Here is a 10,169-nt window from a genome sequence, read left to right as displayed (position 1 = left end):
ATTTGGTTTTGAGCACGTTCAGGGGGAAGAATAAAACATGAACTCTCAAGAATGCTAGTGCAAAAACAAGAGCCTCCCAGGACCCCACAGGGATGACATTACCCCACAAAGGGGAGGCAGAGCCTGTAAAGAACCTATCCAGAGCTTAGGCATGCCCACCCCCCCACCAGTTGAGGGATGGGGCCACCCACTCATCTCCAAAATTTTAACCCAGAATTGCTCCTGTCTAAAGGAAATACAGGGATAAAGACTGGAACAGAGACTGAAAGGCCATCCAGAGACTGCCCCACCTGGGGATCCATCCCACATGCAGACCCCAAACCCAGACACTATTGTGAATGCCAAGAAGTGCTTGCTTACAGGAGCCTGATATAGTTGTCTTCTGAGAGGCTCTGCCAGATTCTGACCAATACAGATGTAGATGCTTGCAGCCAACCATCAGACTGAGCACAGGGATCCGAATGGAGGAATTAGGAGAAGGACTGAGGGAGCTGAAGGGGCCTTATCTGGCATCAGTGGGAGGGGAGGCCCTTGGTCCTGTGAAGGCTTGATGCCCCAGTGTAGAGGAATGCTAGGGCAGTAAGGTAGGAGTGGGTGGGTGGGTGGGGGAGCATCCTCATAGAATCGGGGTAAGTGGGTATGGGATAAGGGGCTTGCAGAAGGGAAACTGGGAATGGGGATCATTTGAAATGTAAATAAATAAAATATGTAATTAAAAAAGGAAAAATAATAATTAGAAACTATGGGATGGGGGAGGGGGAAGAACGCTAGTGCAATTGAACATAGGGCCATCATGTGGGGCTTTCCAAGAACTACCTTTTCTTGCTCTTTGTTCTGGAGATTTTCATGAGTGTCATGATGAGCTTAGTCACTTTCTGGAGGATTCTGAAGATTACATACACTGGCAATGGGTGATCCCAGGTGTTCTCTGACACATCTAAGTCAAACTCACTTGATTCTAACCTGTCTCTCTGTGTCTTCCTGTGGTTGTCCCTCTGTCTGTGTCCTGATAGCAACTTCTCATGAGGATACAGTCCTGATGGATTAGAACGTACCCTAAATTCCTCATTTTAACTTAATCTCCTATTTACAAGCCCTCTCCCCAGGTGAAGTTACATTGTGATGGCCTTGGGGACAGGAGGACAGCTTATCTGGGAGGCTCTTCCCCCTTTCCTGGGAGCATCAGGCTCTGCTTGAATGTGAGGGTGACCTTGAGTTTTTCCAGACATGACTGCCAACTAACTGGTTTCTTCATGAGTCTCTTCTAACCAAGTATGGCAAATTCCTAGGTCACGTGGTTATATAGGAGAGAAAGGGAGATCTGGAAAGGACAACATCCTAGAAGAAGCCACTAAGTTATGAGATTATATTTTAAATTAGAAAATTCCAATGAAGAGATAATGGTAGGGCTGTAACTCAGTTGGAAGAATGCTTACATGGCTTATACAAGACCCTGCGTTTAATCCAGAGTACCACATAAACTGGACATGGATACCTGTGACCATAGCACTCAGGAAGGAAGTGGAGACAGGAGGACCAGAAAGTCAAGATCACTCTGAGCTACACAGAGAATTTTAGGCAGCCTGACTACTTGACACCTGGGTTTTGTTTGTGTTTACGTTTTTTTTTTTTTTTGATGTGAGAAGGAAGAAAGGACAAGAAGACCATCCCTGTAGCAGAAGCCCCTTCCACCCAGTCCTGGGAGAGACAGCTGCCTGAGCACAGAACACCCTGGAGTGCATACCTCACCACAGAACCTCAATACACTCTCTACTCCCCTCCTCTCCCCTCATACTCTCTTCTGTTTCCTTCTCTTCTTTTCTGCCCTCCCACCCGCTCTCTAGGGTGTTTCTTCACTTACCTGCTTCCAGGGCTTGGCAGCTGCCCCTGAAACCCAGGGGCCCTTGAGTGCTTCCAGTATTGGTTCAAATAAGCAGTGTACGAAGCCCACATCTGGAAACGATCTCTAGTCTGTGTCCAGTCTTGAGAGGCGTGTATTCAGGAACAGCTACACTATGCTTAGTGGTCCAGACTCTAGGACCAGGGCAGGGCCTTGGATGCTGGCAGTGGGTTTGGAAGTTGTTGGGTAGAAGCCCAGTGAGCTATCATTGAGAAATGACATCCTACCATCTTTCTAACTTTGCCTCAACACGGTCAGAGCTCTGGCCTCACAGCAGACATCCAGCTTCTCTGAGGTCCTCACCTGGGTTTGCCCCATGAAAAAGGAAATAGCATCCCAGCCTGGCAGAGTATCTCCCAGTTTCTCGATTTGTAGCTAAGAGTTATGACATGGTCATGAGGGTAAGATATTTTCCCTCACAGAGTGTCCACTTGGAGCTTTTAATCATAGAAAGTTTTCCCCCACAAAGGTATGATCAAAGGCTGGCTCAGAGCAGCAGTGCCCGTGCAGAAAGGAAATGTCCTGTTCACAGTCCCTCGAGGTGGATAAGCTACCACAGTGGTTTATACATAAGGCAACAGAGGCATTTCTCAGAGACTCAGTAAAAATCTTAAGGCCTTACATCAGGTGGGTTGGCCCCTGCTGACAGTTTTGGGATGGAGCAAATCCCTTGAGCCAGGTTCCTCAGTGAAGGATGTATTGTTTATTTTCCCAACTCTGAAAAAAATGAAAATTTTCTTTAGTAGGTAATTATAGAATACAAATAAAAAGAGAGAAAATAATTTCTTAAGCCAGTATCAGAGACAATCATTGTCAACATTCCGTCTTTAGTCTTCTTTAACAAACAGACAGAAGGTTTGTATTTAATCCGGTCTCTAATTTATAATATTGGTCCCTAACTTCTCAGGCCTCAGGCCTTATGGAAATGCTTGAATCACGGGGTAAAGCTTCATACCTGGAATCAGGTCTTCTGAAAGATGCTGAAGGCTGCAGCCCAATCCTGTCTACTGTGTGCCACACAGCAAGATGTCTACACACCTGAAGCCAGGTTTACAGAACAGATGTGCTAGTGCCGCCTCCTGTATGGGATTTTGTGATGTTAGTGCAGAAACCGGAAGGACTAAAGCAGTTGCTGAATATTTCTCAAGTGTATCCATAAATACCTCTTAAAAAACAAAACAATGTCATTCTCCACCCAGCTTACCTCATAACCGTGTGCTCCACAGAGCATAACGGTTTCAGTGTGTAAGGACCTCAGAGGTCTGCACTGTGACACTGTTGTCCCATAGAGGGATTCGATCCATAGAGACTGCTTTTCGGCAGAGCTGGACATCAAACACAAAGCCTTGCAGGGTCCTGGGGGTGGGGGAAGCCTACCACTGAGCTGCATCCCAGTCTTATGGAGGCGTTTTTTTAGTTGTCATAATTAGGGGATGGGAGTGAGAGGGAGTGTGCGGCAAGCATGAACATGACATTTAGATATCATTGTGCAGTTCTCAGCATGGCCGCAAGTCTATGTTCAGATGGTCATATCTGCAGGTAAAGAGGAAAAAACACTCACATGATCCAATCCTAAAGCCTATCTCTATTTTACTTGTAAATACATGGTTTTAATACATGTTGGATTTTCTAACAATGTTTCTGAGATTGTTTATACATTTTGCAGTGAAATGTTGGCTGGGTCACTTGGACAAGATCACCAACAATAGCAATACTAGGGCAGTGTTTTGAGTCTCTGTGATGTGACTGGTACATAACCATATTGTAGCTTTCGTGTATCCGGTGACTACGTACTTGTAAACAGATCCGGTTAACCTTTTATTTCTGAATGTCATGTAAATAAAGCATTCCCATTTTTAGTGGAACAGTGGCCTCCTGCTACTGACTCTGAATTTATTTAAAAGTAGATTTAGCTATCTGGACTGACGGTGTCCTTAAGAGCTGAGGATGTAGTCAGTAGGTAGAGTGCTTACGTAGGTGTGTGAGGTCCCAGTTTAATCTCTGGTACCATATGATGTCAGACCTAAGATCAGAGACATTCACCATATGTTGATAAATTAGCACATACAGGTATGGTACTTCAGGGCAGCAATCCCAGCACTTCTGAGTGAGATAGGAGGATCAGGAAGTTCAAGGCTGTCTTCTGCTTCATGGTAAGTTTTAGGCTAACCTCGGCTACATGGAATCCTGACTCAAAACAACACAACAAACCTCATCTCCTGAAAACTGAAACAGTTACTTCTCAGCTTTGCCTGCCACCTTGGGCATCTGCTGACAGGAGACCTGGGAGAGCTGAAGGGGAATAGAGGACATCACTTCTGCTTGCTTCTGGCAGCCTCCCTGTGTGAACAGCACCCGTGGCCGCCTGGACATGGGCAGCTCTGAGTGACACCCCTTCCCTTCTGCACCTTCAGTCTGGTGAGTTGTGAGTCTCTGTAGTTACTATCTCTGGAAAATTCTTTCTCTGTTTGCTGAGTGCCCAGTTCCCTGTGTCAGTTCACCTGTGTGTGAAACACCCAAGCAGTTTGTTATCCTAAGTGGACATAGGTGGGTAAAAACGCTTCCAGACTTTAGTTTACATTTTTGATTTGTTTATATTAGAGTTAGGCTATTGTGTGTAGTTTTTTTTGAGTTACACACTTGTGTAAATATATTGCTTCTGAGTTTAATTTTTAAATATCTAAGGAAATGTTAAATATATTTATTAATATGGAATATAAATAAATAGTCTTTTTATATGGTTTATATTCCACTATTGCTTAGTGCTCTGCCTTTTGAGCACCTGTCTCCTGCTTACCCTATACTAGTTACATTTGTGTTTGCTGTCTGTCTCCACTGCTAGAATATATGTTTCTTTCTAGTATTTGAATATGAGTCAATAGATTTCAAGAGAGTAGTTATATGTGCAAATTTATCAATATATAGTGAATGTCTCTGATCTTAGGTCTGACATCATTCCCTCCTTTAAACTTTTCTGGCTAGTGTTAGTCATATGAAATATCCATCCTTGTGGGTAGAGATCAGACTCATAGCTGAGAACCAAATAACTAGACAGATGAAACAGCCACACCTAGTAGTCAATTAGATGAGCTGTTGTTAAATTCCAAACAAAAGTGGTAGGGGACCAGTTATGAACCGTGGAAGGGAACACCTACCCAAACCCAAAGGTTGACGTGGGAACCACTTGAACTGTGGTCCAGGAGCACATGGTGTATTGAGTGAATAACTCAATCCCAGTTGGAAAGCTGATGTTTGTGTTTCCTGAGGTAGGACGGACGTGTCCAGTACAATCCTTCATGCTTGGAGTCAGACTGAAAGCACACAGTACCTCCTCATTGAACTTCATCTCAACAGCATCATTAGAAAGGCTAGTCTGATATGTTAGTGAGTTTGTAAGGTTTTGTTGTTGTTTTGGTTTGGTTTGAGATAAAAGTCTGGCAATGTAGTATTTCCTGGCCTGGAACTCACTAAGTACACCAGGCTGCTCTTGAACTCATGGAGATCTGTTTTCCTGTGCTTCTGGATTAAAGGCATGTAAACCATGCCCAGAAAGCTTATAAGTTTCTTCAGAAGTTAGAAAAGCTATCTGTATATCTGTCTATGGGTAAATATTCAGATATTTAGGAATTATATATTCTTAATTGTTTAGGAAACGTTATTAAGCTTAGGTTAACCCAAATCAACCAAAGATGGAAGGGTATTTATTTTTGAACAGCAATACGATATTTGTAGGTAGAAGATAATTTGTACATTCAATATATACAGGTATTTTCTTTTTTAAATTAACTTGTTAAATTAATTTAGTATTAATTTTTGATGTTTTAATTCTCTAATTTTAAGTCTCAATTGTAGTAAATAGATCTATCTATCCAAATCTCATGCAGTATAAAAAATTTAGAAGATGTTTTCAATATAATATTCTTTTAATTTCTTTGTCTTGTCAATTATTCTAAAAGTGTTTTCTAATATGATCAATTACATAGTTTGAGATGACTTTTATAATTGATAGTACAAATAATTCTACCTGCTTACTATATAATTCCTCTTATGATCTTAACCTGTATGGATTGACAATAACATTACCCAAACCAGTGAGCGCGCTCTGTACGTGGAAGCCATGTCAGCCTCCCTTAAATCCCATTTCTCTTCGACAGCACTTAATACAACCTCTGTAGCAATATAACATTAGGTTCTCTGAAGAGCCCTTCTGACTGGAATAAATAATAATAATAAAATACAAGCTGTAATTTTTAGCTACTAGAGAGACAGTTTTCTCTAGAGTATAGCCTCAGGTAAGCAGGACCACACCCTAGGGGAAGACCACGCATGCAGGGGTGTTTGAGCCACAGAATGTAGTATTGAAGGGTAGAGACTGAGAGAATCTGAATGAAGTGGGGGAGGGTAGGGATTGATCAAAGCACACTGAACAAAACTCTCAGTGAACTAATAAAAGTTAAAAAAAAAAATTTTTTTTTCAGCCAAAGAGATGGCTCAAGGGTTAAGGCTTCCCAGTGTGCACCAAGGACCAGAGTACAGTTCCCAGCACCCACGTGGTGGTCCACAATCCAAGGGATCAGATACCCTTTTCTGACCTCAGTGGGTATCAGCCACAGACATGCTGCACAGACATACACGCAGACAAGACATAATATAACACATAATATAACAAGTAAATGGAAAACACTAAGATGATTACTTTGGTTTTACTATGATGAATTATATTAACAGACTTTCTATGTATCATTGTGTTGGCTATTCTTGCTTGTCAACTTGACTACATCTGGAATTACCTAAAGCTCATATAGCTGGGTACATGTGTGAGGGAATTTGTCTTAATTAAATAATTTGAAATGGGAAGTCCTACTTTTGGTCTGGATATTCTGAGGTGGGAAAATCCGTCTTTAATTTGGGCCATACCTCTGAGGCTGAGATGAAGGACAAGGAAGAAGGAAGCTTGCCCTCTTTTCCTGCTTGTTCTTACTGGCAAGTCAATTTTTTCCCTGGCATTGGGGCCCACTTCTTTGAGATTCCTGTATATGCTAAAGACCAGATGATACATCCAGCCTTGTGAACTGAACACCTACTGAATTCTTGGACCCTTCCATTAGTAAGATAGCCATCATTGCACTAGCTGGACCATAGGCTATAAGTCGCTCTAATCAATCCATTTTTATATAAGGAGATTTATTCTATACATTCTGTTCCTTTAGAGAACCCTGACCAACACAACCATCTTCACTCCTGGAGTGAAATTCATCTGCTTATGACACATTGTTCTTATAAAGTATGGCTATATTTTGTTTTCTAATAAAAATGTATTTTTATTCATATTTAAAAATAATTACTGTAAGTGTGGAAATTACCAAACACAACAGTAAATGAAAGCAAAATGTGTGGGGCTAGAAAATTTGAAAGCCAGCTTTGTGTTCAAGGTACGAGCTTGACCCTCAACTCTGACAGGTACACTGGGTGTGAGGGGCCTGAGTTGAGCCCAAATCTTCAAGCCAGGGAAACAATGGACTGTGTTTCTAGCTGAGACCTGATTGCAGAAGAATGGGAAAGAAGCATATTGCACAGAAATTCATAGCAAATTCTGTTGTCTCGTAGTCCTGCTGCCAGGTGAAGAAAGAAAGAAAAATCTCTGAAATTCTGTAACCAGAACCCAGATCCCACAAGATTTTATCTCAGGTAATTATTACTGGGCTCTGGGAAACATTCAGTAGCAGCTAAACTAAAATCTCCAGTTTAGTAGCCCTCATGTGAATCTCAGAAGCCACTGACCTCTGGAATACTATAACCTAACCCAGATATCTGCAGGTCCATACAGATGAAGAAGGTGCAGTATATACTTCTCTTAAAATGTAGAAAAGAACCACCCTGAGACAGCACAGCGTGAGTTGGAAGACTCAGAAGCAGCGGACAGACGTGGACTTTTTAAAGAATGCACATGTTCTACAGCTGATGTGTTTTTCAACAGGAAAGGGAAGCTAGCAAGTGTGACCACAGCCCAAGATTTTGAAATGAATCCAAACCAGTAGAAAGTGAAAAGTTATAGCAATTATATTTTTGAAAGATTAATAGACAGGTTTATTAGTAGGTAGAATTGATGTGAGTCTTTATGAACTGGAAGATGATCCGAACGTAGTTTAGATGAATAAGCTTTAAAAATATGAAGAAAGATTTAAAACATGGTGTAAAGAGTCAGAAATCCATTGGGTGTGCAACCAAAGTTCAGAAATAGAAAACAACTAGAGAATAAGTTGTATTAAAATTATTGCTATACATTTTTGTAGATTTGAAATATACAGATCCTAGTTCCATCGCGCTACATTTAAATAACAGGGGAGATCCCATGACTGTAGAAGCAACAGAGCTGACTGTAATGACCATGTTCAGTGCCTTGATGGATGCTGCCCCTCAGCCACTACACCTTCAGTCACCACTGTGAAAGCCAGGACATGCCGGAATGACTCTTCAGTGTGAGGAGTCACCACCAACCTAAAAAGCTACAATGGAAAAATATCTTTTATAAATCTTTGATGTTAGTATACAAAATAGTTTTCTTTTTTAATCTACTGTTTATTAATTCTTTTTGAGACCTTTATATTGCACAGGATGTTTTGAACATGCTCACCATCACTTTTCTCCATAAATCCTCCAGACACACAGATGCCCAGATTAGTGTCTGCTTATTGTAACTTTTATCGCCACCGAGAGTCTGATCTGTGCTCCCCGTATGCACATGGGTGTGCGGCCATTCACAGGAATATGGTTGACTTGCCAAGGCCCACACCTTTAAAGAAACCTCACGCTCTTCTCCCAGCAGCAGCTACTACCTAAAGTTTGTCAGCCGGTCAGCACTGATGCTGAAGTGTTGATCAGCTTGGTCTTGTGCACGACTTGCTCAGGGAACCATAGCTGTGATGTTAAGAACAGTCGGGTTTTCCCCTTTTCCCTTTCCTTGTTTTCCAGCATCAGATTCAGGTCACCAGACTTTAAGGTGAGTGCATCTATGTGCAAAGGCATCTTACCTGCCCCCAAATGTATTTCTTAAACATGAGAGCAAAGGAAGAGCAGAAGTCAAATATATTTCACACACACACACACACACACACACACACACACACACACAAAATCACGTACTGGGAAATACTAACCAGAGAAATCAAGAGCAACATTCCTATCACCAGACAAAGTAAACTAAGACCAAAAAGCATTACTAGAGCTAAAAATTCTGACATAATAAATAACAAAACAACCAATTTCCCCCAAATATATAACAGTTCTAAACTTGACAATATCTAGTATGTAACAGAAATGTCAAAAATACAATTACAATAACAACTGACCCCACAAGTTATGACCACTGATGAAATAGAGGTGTGGGTGTCATAGGGGCAAACAGCTACTTTCTAATTGAATTTAAAGCCTTCTCTGTATGCCTTATGTTAGCTGGGTCAAAACTGGTAACTGGCTACCACATAGGCTCGAATACTAAGAACCTAACCTTACTATTCAATAACAAAAGACATAATATTGAATTGTGCCCTAAATTCTTATTCTAATATATGTAGTGAATCTCTCAACTTTCATTAGAGAAGTTTCTTTTTCAAATAGCAATTTATACAAAGAGCTAGTCAACATGCAGAGAGAAGAAACTTAAAAAGACCCAGCTCTAGTTAGGATGTATATATCCCACCAAGGCCTGGGGACCATCATGGAGTAGGGTACAGAAAGAGTGTAAGAGCCAGAAGCAGTTGGCATCTCCAGCAACATAATAGTTTCTCAATAGAATAGGGTCATTGCAGCTATTAATCTCCAGTGGCTAGGCTTACATACACAAGATTTGCATAAGCACAAGCTAGCCCAAATCCCAGCATGGATGGGGACAGTCATGAAATCCCACCTCTATCTGAGAAGCTGCTACAAATTTATGGATACTGGGAAAGTGTCGTTTTTCTTTTCTTTCTCCTATCTATCTATCTATCTATCTATCTATCTATCTATCTACCTATCTATCTATCTATCCATCCACTTTACATCCAGATCACAGCCCCGCTTTCTCCTCTCTTTCTAGTCCTACCCTCACACCCTCTTCCCTCATTCCTCCCTCCCCTTCTCTAAGGGATACTCCTATGGGTACTGACCACCCTGGCACATCAAGTCACAGTAGGTCTAGGCACATCCTCTCCCACTGAGGCCAGACAAGGCAGCCCAGCTAGGGGAAAGGGGTCCAAAGGTAGGCAACAAAATTAGAGACAGCTTCTGC

The 10,169-nt window shown here is 41.6% G+C and overlaps 1 long non-coding RNA gene across 1 annotated transcript in view; it reads right to left on the bottom strand.

Annotated features, from left to right (window-relative positions):
- Positions 1-1,655: 1,655 nt before the first annotated feature.
- Positions 1,656-10,169, bottom strand: part of LOC117716483 (uncharacterized) — a 12,144-nt gene continuing 3,630 nt past the window's right edge. The window contains exons 2-3 of the long non-coding RNA XR_013113121.1: positions 2,856-2,979; positions 1,656-2,617 (exon numbers count right to left, since the gene is read on the bottom strand). This is a non-coding gene — a long non-coding RNA (uncharacterized LOC117716483). The remainder of the gene's footprint in view (positions 2,618-2,855; positions 2,980-10,169) is intronic.

Source organism: Arvicanthis niloticus, chromosome 10, assembly GCF_011762505.2.
Source record: "Arvicanthis niloticus isolate mArvNil1 chromosome 10, mArvNil1.pat.X, whole genome shotgun sequence".
NCBI classification, from domain to species: Eukaryota; Metazoa; Chordata; class Mammalia; order Rodentia; family Muridae; genus Arvicanthis; species Arvicanthis niloticus.
Note: the sequence above shows the minus strand (reverse complement) of the source record. Positions and strands in the feature narration are given on the sequence as shown.